At 43.4% G+C, this 14,540-nt stretch overlaps 1 pseudogene; it reads left to right on the forward strand.

Moving 5' to 3' along the window:
• The first annotated feature begins 10,410 nt into the window (after nucleotides 1-10,410).
• On the forward strand, nucleotides 10,411-11,228 carry LOC112630207 (annotated as a pseudogene).
• The last annotated feature ends 3,312 nt before the right edge of the window (nucleotides 11,229-14,540 follow it).

Below are 14,540 nucleotides of genomic sequence, written 5' to 3' on the forward strand. Positions count from 1 at the left end.
CTCATGTCTCCAACAACAAGGGGAAATATTTGGCATTCCTTGGAGACTTAACAGGATGAAGTCAAGCACTTCCAAGAGCTGACCCATCAGTCTGCCCTTAGTCATCCCTGAGTTGATGTAAGGTGGTATTATGGAGAACCTTTACTGGACACTCTGCCAAATAGTTAGGGCAGTACTTATGCTCTAGTTCAATTGACTATCCCTTTTACTCTGGCATTTCATCAACAAGAAAAAGAAGAAAAAAGAAAAAAAAATGTGGCCTCAATTCTTACCTTTTTAACAACTATAAATCTACTCCTTCTTCTTAGGTTATGTTGTACCCATACATCCAGGAGTTAATCAAAACAACTAAGCCAAGACATGTTAAGCAAGTTTGAAGAGGAAAACTATAAAGTAAAAGAGGAGGGAATTGTAGAAAGTAAAAAGTTTCCTCTTCAAAGTTTCCCTTCTTGTTAAATAATAAATCATAAGTGTTAAAAATAATAAAGACTAACTTTCTCCAAGCCTCCTTGCTTTGTGCTAATAACTCTTTGTTAAGCCCTATCCAGTATAACTGTTGGACATGCTCACAGGCACATTCCAGCTCATAGCTTATGCCCCTTCCTTATTTGGAAATGTTATTGCTTCCTTAAACCTTTTGTAAGCAATTTCCTATCCTTTGTTCTTCCCTGCACTTACCTATTTAGGAAAGTTTTAGACTACTAGCAAATCAGATATCGGTTTAAGACTGTGAGGTCCCGCTCCAGCCAATGGATGCAGGACAGAGCAGTAAGGATGACCCAAATTCGTAAGGGATAAATATGTCTGCTTTTCCTTTGTTCAGGTGTGCTCTCACCATTGTTCCATCTGTGACTGAGCACCCTTTTTGCAGAAAGTAAAGATTGCCTTGCTGAGAAATATTTTGTTTCCATGCTGGCTATTCTTCATGGCACTGATTATTTATTTCTAACAATTTTGGTATTTCTAACAATTTTGGTACTTCTAAGAGTTTTTAAAATCGTTGACCAATGAAACTAAACAGTGCTGTGGATGGGCCATCTTTTGTTGCCAGGTGTGATTCTGTGAAATATTATTTGGTCCCCTTTCCTAGCATACAACTCCTAAAATCCTTGGAATCTCCAAAGTACTGTCTTTTTTGTATGCTAGTGTTGACTGATAGCTTTAGGGAAAGACCAAGGCATGATTAGAGGGTTGGGCTCTCAGTCACACCCCCCAATCTCCTGGGAGCAGGCAGGGCTCAAGGTCAAGTTGACCACCAATGGCTAATGGTTTAATCAATCATGCCTATGTAATGAAGCCTTCTTAGAAACCCAAGAGGAACATGGAGGCTCCTGGAGGGTGGCTCACTGGGAGGCCATGGCAGCTCCGAGCTCCTTCCCTCACACCTCGCTTTGATACAGGAGCTAAAAATAAATTATTTAGGCAGTTAGTGAGGGTAATAGAGCCCTTGGTAAGGCTTCCTTTTTAACAAAAAGCAGGCCCTAAATCATTTCTTTTCTAACAAAAAGCAGCCTGAAAAATAAAGCTGCAGACATAGAAAAGCAAGCTAGAAGCTTGCACGGGTAAATGCCAGCAGCTGTGCCAGTAAGAAAAGGCCACCTGGTGGCCAGGCATGTTCAACATGGAGGCTTCATCTTCCCTTTTCTTTGTCAACCACATGTACAGTAAGGAACAGACAACATTGTGTTGACCAGGTAGAGAGCCCATAGCCATAATAAAGATTAGGGTGGGGTGGCCAACTTCTTCATGTAAATGGCACACCTGGTCTGACCAATCTTTTGGGCCCTACATAAATCAGACACCGCCTCCTTAAGCTTATCTATAAAACCCTGTGCATTTCACCACAAAGCCAGAAGATCCACATGGGAGCCGCTCTCTCTCTGCAGGGGAAAGAGCTTTTCTCTTTCTCTCTATTAAACCTCCACTCTTAAACTCACTCCTGTGTGTCCACATCCTTGATTCCCTTGGCGTGAGGCAGTGAAGCTCAGATATCACCCCAGACAACAACGCCGCTTCAGCCCTACACATCTCTTCATCTGCATCCGTTGTGATGTCCTTTATAGTAAACTGGTAAACATTAAGTGTTTTACTGAGTTCTGTGAGCCGCTCTAGCAAATAATCAAACCTAAAAAGGGGATGCAGGAACCCCAACTTGAAGCCAGTCAGTCAGCAGCTGCAGAAGCTGGGACTTATGACTGGTGTCTGAACTAGGGGGCAGGGGCATTCTTAAGAGACTGAGCCCTCATCCTGTGGGATCTGATGCCATCTCTAGGTAAATAGTGTCAGAATTGAATCAGAGGATACCTGGCTGGTTTCTGCTGACAAATTGATTGCTCACTTGGTGATGGGGATGACATTTGGTCACAGAAGTCCATCTGTGTTGATAATTGTTGTGGTGTGAGGGCAAGAGACACCACCAGGCCAAAAGCATGCAATGCCCACCCACGCGGTCCCCTGGAAAGGTTGAATGTGTTGTGTTTCCCCATATGGCCTTGGGTCAGGGATTAGGGGGTCACACAAACCCTCCCCACCCACAAGCTCCACCCCTTCAGCCCGGTTTCACCCACTTGGTGACTCTGGACAACTCTGGCCCTCTCTGAGTCTCAGTGTCTTCATTTGTAAAATGGAGATTACACCCACTGCATAAACTCAGTGTGTGAGGATGAGGCAAGATTCCACATGGAGAGCATTTGCCACTGTGCCTGACACACATCAGAGATGGCAAGGAAACTGTGAGCCACTTGCACACACCAAAACCCCAGTAAAAAGTAGCCCCAGACAACCAGCCTGGTTATGTCTGAAACCTCCCAGCTGCAGCTTCCACACCTGCCTGGCTCTGCACCTCCTGATCCACTCCTGGGTCTCTTTGGTTCCAGCCCCCTGCTTTCCCCTCTTTCCCAGGCCCACACTTGATCCTGGGACTCCACTACAGATTCAGCTTCTCTGGTTTTGCCTCTGTCCTCCAGATCCATCTAGAGGTACCTGACTCATCCCTCCAACGTATCCAGAATGAGCTTTGCTGTCTCAAGTCTAGGTTCTGGGGGGCCCAGGCTGAAGCACCCATCAGTTGGGGAGACACTTGTGCAATTGAAAACTGATTAAAAATTTGCTGTGGAGCTCTGCTCATAGGGCCCTTCTTGGGGTCCCACCAGTGACCAAATTCTATGGCCTTAGAATCTTCACAGGCACTGTTTCCTGGCCTATTTCATCTGACTAAATTCTACTCATCCAGTAAACCCCAGCTTAAATGTCCCTTCCTCAGAGAAACCTTCCTTGACTGATAATTAGAAACCAGTCCTCCCTTGCTATATTCTCAGGAAAACTCTATGGGTGTTTCTTTCATTGCATTTATTATAATTTGTACTTAGTATACTTGAGTGACGATTTGTTCAATATTTTTCTTCCCTTATATTTATTAGGATACACATATAAGAAAAACTCCAAAAGACAAAACAAGTTTATTTCTCTCTCACATGAAACTTTCATTTTGCCATTCCCCATGTGTCACCTTATTTATAAGGTCTGAAAGAGCTCACCTCAATGTCCTCATTCCTGCCAGTGGAAGGGATGGGGGTGAGGGGGTACGGGGAGGGTAGTCAGACCCTTTTCCCTTAAGGGCTGGAGCCAAAAGTTGCCTTTGTCACTTTCACTCAAATCCAATTGGTCCAAACCCAGCCACAAGACCACATGCAGCTGAAAAGTTGGCTGGGAAATGTAGCCTTTATTCTGGGCATCTATTTACCCGGCTGCCAACCAGAGAATCTATTAGAGCAGAAGGATAAGCAGATGTCAGGAGACAGCTCATGGACCTCTGCCTACTACACCCTGATTGTAAAAAACCTGACTGTGGGGACCCCACTTCTTTCTGTCAAGACTTTACCTGTACTCAGTCTCAACCCCAGTGCTTCATCCAGATGAGAGCTGGGGTGCCTTGGGGTAGATGACAGTGGAAATTTAGAGAAGTGGACAGGCTTAGGATCCAAGTTGGAGGTGGGACTTTCAGATAGATATAAGTGTTACAGGAGATAGAAAGAAATTATCTAGGCAGATAGTGAGGGTCAAAGAGTCCTTGGCAAGGTTTCCCTTTGAACAAAAGCAGCCCCCAAAATTATTTTTTTCTAACAAAGAGCAGCCTGAAAAATTGAGCTACAAACATAGATAAGCAACATGGACGCTTACACGGGTAAGTGCTGGCAGCTGTGCCAATAGAAAAGGGCTACCTGGGTGCCAGGCATGTCCAATATGGAGGCTCCATCTTCCCTTTACTTTGTTACCACGTGTACAGTAAAGAAACAAGCAACACAGCATCTGTCAGGCAAAGAATCCATCTGCATAGTAAAAAATTAGGGTGAGGACAGCCAAAAATCCATGATCTCTGCAAATGGCACACCTACCCCTAATCAGCTCACCTATAAAATCCCCTGCATTTCACCGTGGAAGCAGAAACTTGTTTGGGACCCCTCTCTCTGCAAGAGGGAGCTCTTCTCTTTCTTTTGCCTGTTAAACCTCTGTTTTTAACCTCACTCCTTGTGTGTCTTCATCCTTGATTTCCTTGAGCATGAGACAATGAACCTCAGGTATCACCCCAGACAATGAGGCTGCTTCATAAGCACAAGTACCTGTGGAGGACAATAGAAAGGCACCCTCTTGTATTATTATTTGCTTTTTCAAGCATGTATTCCTTAATTACCCAACAAAACTCTAAGCTGCTCAAGCTGGAAATCAAGGTAGAGTATAAACATGGGTCCCAATCTCATTTCTACCATTTAACTAGTTGTAGGAACTTGAGCCTCAGTCTTTTCATCTGTAAATTGGGGATTAATATACCACATTGTGGGATGAAATGGGCTAATTCTGACATAAATATAAATGCTGACCACAGTGCCTGACATATATTAGATACTCAATACATAAATTGGAGCCTCTACTGCTGCATAGCCCCTCACCCATCCCAGATCCTAGTGCAGGGAGTATCAATCACTGTTTGTTGATGGCAGGATATGCAGGTATATGGGGTAATCATTATGCTCTGAACAAAGCCATCCAACATTTTCTCCAGAAGGATTGGTGTCTGCTGGATCTCCACTGGACTTCAGATTCATAGTGATGCCTTCTTCACATGCTCCTCTTTCCCAGGAAACAGCTTCTTCCTGGATTGGACCCTCTGAGTTCTGTGGAGACACCCATGACTCATTATCATCGACCCAGCACCCATGCTCAGTTCAAATGTTACGTCTTTTCTTAAGCCTTCCCTGGCCTTCTTCCCACTTGCTCCTGCCCAGGAAGACCTAGAAGAACCAGTCACTTCCTATATACTCTTCCTGCTCCCTGCTCTTGTATCTATTTGAGCATTTACCTCACTGGTGACAGGGGAAGATCTGGGGCTGGTTCCATTTGGTATCAACCGAGTGCAGCCTGTGAGGCTCTTCCTTCCACCCTTTAATTACTCAGGGACTCGGGCCATTAAAAGAAGGTTGTCTGTGCAAGATTAGTCAGAATGTGATTGAGCAGAACCTTGCAGGCACACATGGGCACCACTTTTGCTAATTATCAGAGGGCAGCATGCTGGTTGCGAATGAGGTCAGATGCCAAGGAGAAAATGTGCACTGTAGCTCCCCAGCATAGGCAAAGTGCATTGCTTAGAAGTATAGAAATGGCACAGGCTGCAGGTGCTAATCAAGTTTTCAGGGAACCCTCTGGTTCTGACATTGGACTCTGTTTGCTGGGATGGAAGACAGGCAGATCTATGAAGACTGATTCAGCTCTGCTCTACATGGTTTCTCTAGGCTCGGACCCTTCATTTTGGTCTCCCCCCCATCCCACTGACATTGCCCCTTCAGAGTTCCTGTAAAGACTCTTTTCTAGTCTCAGAGGAAGAAAGTGAAACTTTACCCTGTCTCACCTTGTAATATCGCAACTGCAGATCTCATCTGGGACAAGCTTTTTCCTCAACTGCAGATCTCATCTGTGACAAGCTCTTCCTTCCTTTCTTCCTTCCTTTCTTCCTTCCTTTCTTCCTTCCTTTCCTTCCTTCCCTCCTTCCTTTCTTTTTTCTTCCTTTTTTCTTTCTTTCTCTTTCTTTCTTTTCTTCCTTCCTTCCTTCCTTCCTTCCTTCCTTCCTTCCTTCCTTCCTTCCTTCCTTCCTTTCTTTCTTTCTTTCTTTCTTTCTTTCTTTCTTTCTTTCTTTCTTTCTTTCTTTCTTTCTCTCTCTCTCTCTCTCTTTCTTTCTTTCTTTCTTTCTTTCTTTCTTTCTCTTTCTTTCTCTTTTTTTTGTTAGATGGTATCTCACTCTGTTGCCCAGGCTGGAGTGCAATGGCATGGTCTCGGCTCACTGCAACCTCTGCTTCCCGGTTTCAAGCAATTATCCTGCCTCAGCCTCCCGAGTAGCTGGGATTACAGGTGCATTCCACCATGCTCAGCTAATTTTTGTATTTTTAGTAGAGAAGGGGTTTCACCACATTGGCCAGGCTGGTCTTGAACTCCTGACCTTGTGATCCACCCACCTCAGCCTCCCAAAGTTCTGGGATTACAGGTGTGGGCCACCACGCCTGGCCAGGGACAACAAACTTTTAACAAGACACTTGAAAACTTTTTCTCTAATTCTTCTATATCATCCCTTCACTGAGGCACAGGGGCAACTTGTTCAGTTATCTGAATGAGGAAGGAGTCACAGGCAGCAAGAAGCATGAGTGGGTGCTTGGGGGAAATTTCAGTTAAGAGTTTGAAGATCAACTGCATTACACTGTCATGTGAATGTTTACTCTCATCTTACTCTGCAACTGACAGCTCCTTGCAAGCTGAAACTGTGCACTAGCACTATTATCTTTACATGCAAGACCTCTTTGGGACATGTTTTTTGAAACACCACATCAATAGACCATAAATGTGAATGAACTTCCTTTGTTAGAAAATCATCATAACTTCATTAGCCTCTCCGGGTTCAAAGTTAAAAAAAAAAAGAAAGAAAGAAAATGATCGTAACTTCCATTTATAAGCACTTTACAGATTTGTCTTCATGACTTTATTTAATCCTCAAAACAATCCTGCTAAGGAAAGATAGGCATTACTATTTCTTACTTTATGTAGGGCTGAGGCTGAGATCGAGGTCTGCTTGCTTCATAGCCCATGTTCTTTCCATTAGGAGGAAGAACAGGAAAAAGAGGTGGGAAGGGTATGTTACCATAATCAGAATCCTGGATTCCCCGATAGCATCTTCGGCCAAACTTGGAAGTCAAGTCCCTTATTTCAGGGTCACATGGAAGCCTAGGGTGGGTGAATAATCTGAGAAAGTATGCTAATGCTGGATAATGCCTCACTTGGTCACAGTGGCTAATAGGAGACTTCAGTGCTGTAGCAAAGAGTTCTGCAACATTTTTGTCCCCTCACATTCGTGAAAATTACTGAGGCTCTAAAAGAGCTTTTGTTTATACAGGTCGTACAGATCGATCTTTGCAGTAGTAGAAATTAGAATGGAGGAAATTTTTTCAACTTTTATATTATGGAGTACATACGCAGGTTTGTTACATAGGTATATTGCATGAGGTACCTATGCATGATGCTGAGGTTTGGAGTAGAAATGAATTTGTCACCCAGGTAGTGAGGATTGTACCCAATAAGTAGCTTTTTTCAATCCTTACTGCCTCCCTCTGTCTCGCCTTGAATTCCCCAGTGTCTGTTGTTTCCTTTTTTTTTTTTTTTTTTTTTTTTTGAGAAGGAGTCTTGCTCTGTCAGCCAGGCTAGAATGCAGTGGCACGATCTCAACTCACTGCAACCTCAGCCTCCCAGGTTCAAGCAATTCTCGTGCCTCAGCCTCCTGAGTACCTGGGATTATAGGCACCCACCATCACACCAGGTTAATTTTTTGTATTTTCCGTAGAGATGGGGTTTCATCATCTTGGCCAGGCTGGTCTTGAAGTCCTGACCTGTGATCCACCCACCTCGGCCTCCCAATGTGTTGGGATTACAGGTGTGAGCCACCGCACCTGGTCTGGAAGCATATTTCTTTATGCAGTAGCAAAAGAAAATCACATGTATGAATATGACCACTGATATCCTCAGAAACATCTTTAAGTATTGGAAAGCTATCAAGTGTATAGTGGCAAATAAAATTTTTTTCTCAAAAATTCTAATTTTCACTTGAAAGCTCAAGTGTTGTCATTGGTGACAGTCAGTGGCGTTCCTTGATGTGACAGGCTCACTTTGTTCATTTGTTAAGAAAATGCCTGCCAAATACCCAAACCTAAATAAGTATTGTTTGTCAGCCCTTATCTCAAGTAAAACTTGTATTGCATGCAAAAAAAAAAAAAAAAAAAAAAAAGGAATAGTTCCGCTTGCAACTTAAATAATTGGAGAAGTACTTGTTCCTCAAGACAACCATTTTATTTTGGTATGCAGCAGAAATACTTTTTGTGGACTTCCCATTTATTAAGAAATCAGTGTGAAACTGGCTATTATCTCTCATGTGAGTGATTGAGGGGATGAAGAATCAGTGCTACTGCCTCAATTCACGCTAAGGCAGTTTTTTTACCTGTCTTTACTTTGGCATCATAAGTGAAAATGGAGAATTTTCACTTATGGAGAAAAGGCATGGAGAAAAGGCAATGTTTTTGCATTATTGGGGAAATAGCTTTGACCTTGAGGACCCTCTGAAAAGGTCTTCGGGATCCCTAGGGGCCCGTGGATCATCTTTTGAGAACCATTGACCTCACGAAATAACTGGTGGCGGAATTCAAGATTCAGCTGGTAGAGAAGAACGATCATTCCTCTCCGTATCAGGAGATTTGTGTTCAGTCCCATTCCTTCTCTGGCCTCAGTTGTATCTTCTGTAAAAGGGGATAATAATATGTCCTCCCTACAGAGCTGTTGTAAGAAGTCAGTCATGACAATGTAGTGAAAACATGTGATTGTGGATAAAGCTCTGAGTGAATCAAAGGACTAGACAATTTATTCAGGGTCCGTGAGTATTGTGGGGGAGGAAGAAACCTAAGCCTCCCATCATATTGCCAAGAGGACCATCTGCTCTGCCCATGTAACTCAAGCTAGAAGGGGAAGGAGCTGCTACCCATAGTGCCCTCTCCAGAGACCAGAAATAACCTTGAAGCCTTCTCCGTCTCCCATTCCTTTGCCCTTAGTGACCCCTCAGTTCTGCCCAGATACCCTACATTGCTTTAGTCAATTGACTCTTCCCCTTTCCAAGACAAACACAGGAGAAAATCTAGCTCCAGGGCTAGGCAAAGTGTTCCTACACTTGATACAAAAAGCACAATCCATAAAAGGTGAAATTAATCAATTAGACCTCATCAAAATTAAAAGCTTTTGCTCAGCAGAAGCCCTGTTAAGATGAAAAGGCAAGCTAGTCACAGACTGGGAGAAAATATTTGCAAGCCACACATCTGACTAAGGACTTGTGTCTAGAATATATAAAAAATTCTCAAAAGTGAACAGTGAAAAAACTGTTTAGAAAATAAAACATAGAAAATGAGCAGAAGAGCGCTAGGCGAGCACTGCAGACTGAGTCGCCACAGTCCGCCATGAAGGCCTGGGGTCTGGCTGCTGCCTGCTCCTAGCTATAGTGCCATGAATGCCTGCAGAGCTTGCCCTGCCTCCTGCCCCATGCAGTGGGACTTCCCTGGCCTTGGATCTGACCTGTGTGGGCCCGCCAGCTATATGTGGCAGGTGAAATGCACTGGTTTAGAACTTCTGATGTCTCTTAAGCCACTTTAGCCAACGTAGCCCCAGTATTTACTGCAACAAAATTTGACAAATAGGGAAATGTTACTTCTTTTGAAAAGAAGAAAATGGACTTACACCAAGAGTTAAGTCTTCAAGACAGAGATTTGAGATTCCAGCATGTAATGAGTATCACAACCAAAAACAATAGGTTTATCATGACAATGGAGTATTTGAAAGCTGTGATAACTCCAGAGAGTCTCCTGATATTAGATGATGGTAACAAACTCAGAGCAATGGCTGTTCCGGGAACTCCCTTCACAGTTGTCCGGAGAGGGTCAACCTGTTACATACCCTTTACCTTTTGAGTTTAGTGCCATGGAAACACCCTGCAATACCGGATCAACACACTTTAGAGGAAACGTGACGTTTTGCAGACACTGACCCTTGAGACCTTAGAAGCTTTGGTGGACTCCATTCTTCTGTGGACAGAAGCAAACTGCATATTTTACTACAGAATGACAAAAGTCTATCAGAGTTAGAAACAGATATTAAATTTTTCCAAGGCTCAATTTTGGAGATCCTGGATGAGGAAAAGTTACTGGAAGAGCTCTGTCTATCAAAATGAGTGCCCCACGTGTCTTTGAAAAGAGCAGTCCTGGGATTCACCATGCAGAATGTAAGGGTAGCCGAGAGAAAAGACGAGAGACAGACCCAAGGTCAGGCGAGGAAGTTTATTAACCTGCCGGGCTGCCCAGCCACAGTCAGAAGAGGCAGCCCTGAGCTTACAAAATGAGGGTTTTATACGGGGGAGAGAGACCCTGGGGTTATTCGTCGGTTAACTTTACCAAATATCATCTCATGACCGGCTTACAATATATTATCTTGTGAAAATGGGAATTTACAAGAGGGTGTTACTTAGGTTTGTCCACGTTTCTTGTGACCTCTCCCGTGCCACCCAGAGGGCTGTAAGCAAGTCCGGTGACCCTGCTGGAGCGCCTAGATAAGGGTTCAGGAATGCAGCTGCAGAGTATTCAGGGTAAGGGTCAGCTGCATCTTGCAGGGCGAGTCCTGGGGCAGCTTGTCCCTAACACAGAAGAGATGGACCTGCTGTTGGAAAACTACTACCTCTTGGCAGACGATCTCTCCAATGCAGTTTGGGAGCTTAGGGTACTGACTGATGATTCACGTAGTATTATTTTCATCAATCTGGACAGCCACCGTAATGTGATGATGAGATTGAATCTACTGCTAACCGTGGGAGTCTTCTCTCTTTCACTCTTTGGACTAATGGGAGTTGCTTTTGGAATGATTTTGGAATCCTCCTTGAAGAAGACTCTAGAGTGTTTTGGATGATTACGGGAATTAGGTTCATGGGAAGTGGCCTCATCTGGAGGCGCCTACTTTCATTCCTTGGACGGCACCTGGAAACTCCATTGCCTCCTATGATGGCCTTTTTACCGAACAAGATCCTTCTGGCAGATAGAAGCATGGAATTGAAAAACAGCCTCAGACTAGATGGACCTGGATCAGGCCGAAGCATCCTCACAAACCATTAGGAACAACCCCATGGATACTGACATTTTGTTATGGTAGTCACAGGAAACTTCTGATACTCTTTTATTATTTTCTTGGTAAGAGTCATACACTTGAAAAAAATTAATGTCCGATGACAAAAATATTTTGGCAGTCACAATACTAGAACGTGATTGCATTTCCAGAATTCTGAGTTAAAGAAACAAAATGTTTGCTTTGTAAAAGGTCAAAATTCTATTTCCTACAACTTTAAATGCTATTACTGTAGACATAAGTTGAGGCAACACAAGAACAGACAGCCGTGTACATTTTATTTAATTTATACGTATCAAGAAAAGTGCAATTTTGTGCTGAATGACGCCTAGGAACTTGCCAAAGCCATAGGTAGCCACAGTTTTTTGTCAGTATAGGAAATTACGTTAATGTGAATTTCCTGATTCTCAGGTAACTAAAAAGCTAGCATTTTATGTATTAACCTTAAAACAAACTCTAGAAGTTTGTGGTTTAAAAACTAAACTTTGACATAACCTTATTTTCTTGTATTTGCACCCCTTTTTAATATAAGGTGAATAAAAAGAAAATGAGCAGAAGACATGAGCAAATATTTCACTGCAGAAGATGTACAGATGGTAAATATGCACAAAAAAAGATGTTTACCATCATTATGTTAGGAGAATACAATTTAAAACTGCAAAGAGATATCCTGGGTATACTGTACTACACACAGTTTGGCAAGATGTTACCACTGGGAGAAAATGAGTGAAAGGTACACAGGTTTTCTCTGCACTATTTCTCTGCACTATTTCTTACAATTATACATGGATATTTAATTGTCTTGAAAGAAATAGTATCTTTTTAATAAATTCAGTAAATAAATAACACCGCAGCCCTGCTCCAAATTTTCACGTTTTTCCCATCACACTTGGAATAAATCCCAAGTACTGATCATATCTTAGAAGTCCAATAGGCTCTGGCCTTTGCCTCTGATTTCATCTCAGATGACTCTCCTCCACACATACTCCTTTCTCAGCACACTGGCTTTCTTACGATTTCTTGAATATCCAAGCTTATTCCTACCTGATCAGGGCCTTCGAATTTTAAGTTTCTTCTACTGGGAACCCTCTTTTCCCAGGTCTTTGCATGGTTTTCCTTCATCACTCTGGTCTTTGTATATTTGTGTATTGCCTGCCTCTCTAAGTGGACTGTAGGCTCAATGTGGGTGGGGTCTTTGCCTACATGTTTCACCATTGCATCCGTCATGCATGGCATGTGGTATGTGCTCAATAAATCTTGTTGAATGAATGGATATTAAAGTGGCAGGTTGACTTGGGTCAGTGTTTGCTTTACCACATTATTCTGTGCTGAGCCTTCCTTATGCTCCTTACAAAACAGATCTGCTTAGGCATGGGGAAATGGTTTCAGAAATAGTAAGATCTACGTTTGAGTCGCACTCAACACTCGTCTGCTCATTGTCCATTTCACCAAATCACATCAACTTCTTGAGCTCTATTTTCCTATCTGAAATATGAGTTGCCCTAAGGAGCCCGGGGATATTAAGATATCAATATCTCTCCCCTAGACCTGCTCCTCCTCCTGGTTATTCCCATTTCAACTCATGGTGCCTCCATCCACCCACACACCCAAGCCAAGAAGCTGGATGAATCAGCCTCAGTGCTTTCCTTCTTCACTCACCCCACGCCCAAGCAATTGCCAAGTCTTGACTAGTCTACTCCTAAATCTCTCCCATGTATCTCTTCTACTTCTCTCTGTCTTCCCTGCTCATCATCTCTTGCCTAACCATTGCAATATCCTCCTTAATAGGTCTTTCCCATTCATCATCCATAACGCTGATGAAATAATCTATTATGCAGATTTGATTGTATCAGTGCGTTGCCCTTAAATCGTTCTGCATTGGTTTCCAGATACAGAGCAAATTCCCTCCCTTGGCACTGATCTGGCTGCTACCCATGTTTTAATCCCTTTATTCACTCCTCCCTACCACTTCTCATAAGCTGAACAAGCCATATGCTGGAGCAAGCTGTCCTCAGCCACACCCCCTGACTTTGCACATGTTGTTCCATCTGTCTGGATGGCCCTCCTTGCTGCCTGGCACCTCTAAGACTTCCAGAGTCCAGCTTAGCATCACCTGGTGGGCATCCCTGACTTGCCAGTCTGTTCGGTGCTTCTCTCTGTACTTCCATGATAACTCAAGTCCAAGTGTATCACAGCACACAATAAAGCTTAACACATAGTAGGCACTTAGTTAGAAAATCAATGATTTGGGCCAGACATTTGTAAGAGTATTGAACCTACAAATCCTTGTACATCCTGCAATGAGCTGTGAAGGGATGGGTTTTTTTCCTTCTTTTCTCTAGCACTAAATGAAGATGTCTAGTTACAATATTCTGCTGATAACCTGGCTTCAGCCCTACCCTAGGGAAAAAAAAAAAAAAAAAAAAAAAAAAAATGGACAAGATGATCTTGGAAATCACCCATCTTCAAAGTTCTTCCAGCTCAGTGTGTGATCTTGGCTAACAAATGAAGTCTGAACTCAAAAAGATGTGGGTTTGAATCCCAGCCCTGCCACCTAGTAGCTGAATGACCTTGAGTCTTAAGCTCTGTCAGGAATATAATGGACCTCCACAAAGGGTTGTCACGAGGATTCAATGAAATCACGCAGGAAAGGCACTTAGAATGGTGCCTGGTATACATAGTAAGCATTCAGTAAGTATTTGTCTATCTCCATCTAGTGGTCTTGGCACAAGAAAGGAAGGCAAAAGAAGAAAAGAATAAATAAATAACAGGAGCCAAGAGGCACCCCAGATTCGAGGATGTTCAGGGAGGGGCGGTGAGCTGAGCCTGACTGGAAAAGCTGTAGCTCCTTCAATGTAGGGCAAATAAAGTGGACATAGAAAGGCAGAGAGGGCGCTTGTAGGGAGTGGGCATTGCTGTTTATAGACAATGAGGGCAGCTAAGGTTTAGGGACCTGGGTGTGTATTCCCAGCCTGCAAGGCCTCTATGTAGGCCTAATGTAGCCTGGCATTTTCCAGAGTTAGAGAAAGTAGAGGCCTAGGCATCCCTGCCAGCGCCTGGCATTCCAGCCTGAAGGCCATTTTGGTGCCTTCATTCTGCCAATGTGTTACAAGCATCTAGTTAATGCCAAGTATGGGCTGTGCCAAAGAGTGAGCCCCAGGGTGAGGGCTGCAACTGAAATCTCAAATGATCAATCTGGTTGGTGTTCAGCAAAGAGCACTAACTTTGGAGTCCAAGTGACCTGGGTTACACTCTGGCTGAGCTCAATACCAACTGTGTGGTCTTCAATTTTCTCATCTGTA

This window comes from Theropithecus gelada, chromosome 8 (assembly GCF_003255815.1).
Source record: "Theropithecus gelada isolate Dixy chromosome 8, Tgel_1.0, whole genome shotgun sequence".
NCBI lineage: Eukaryota > Metazoa > Chordata > Mammalia > Primates > Cercopithecidae > Theropithecus > Theropithecus gelada.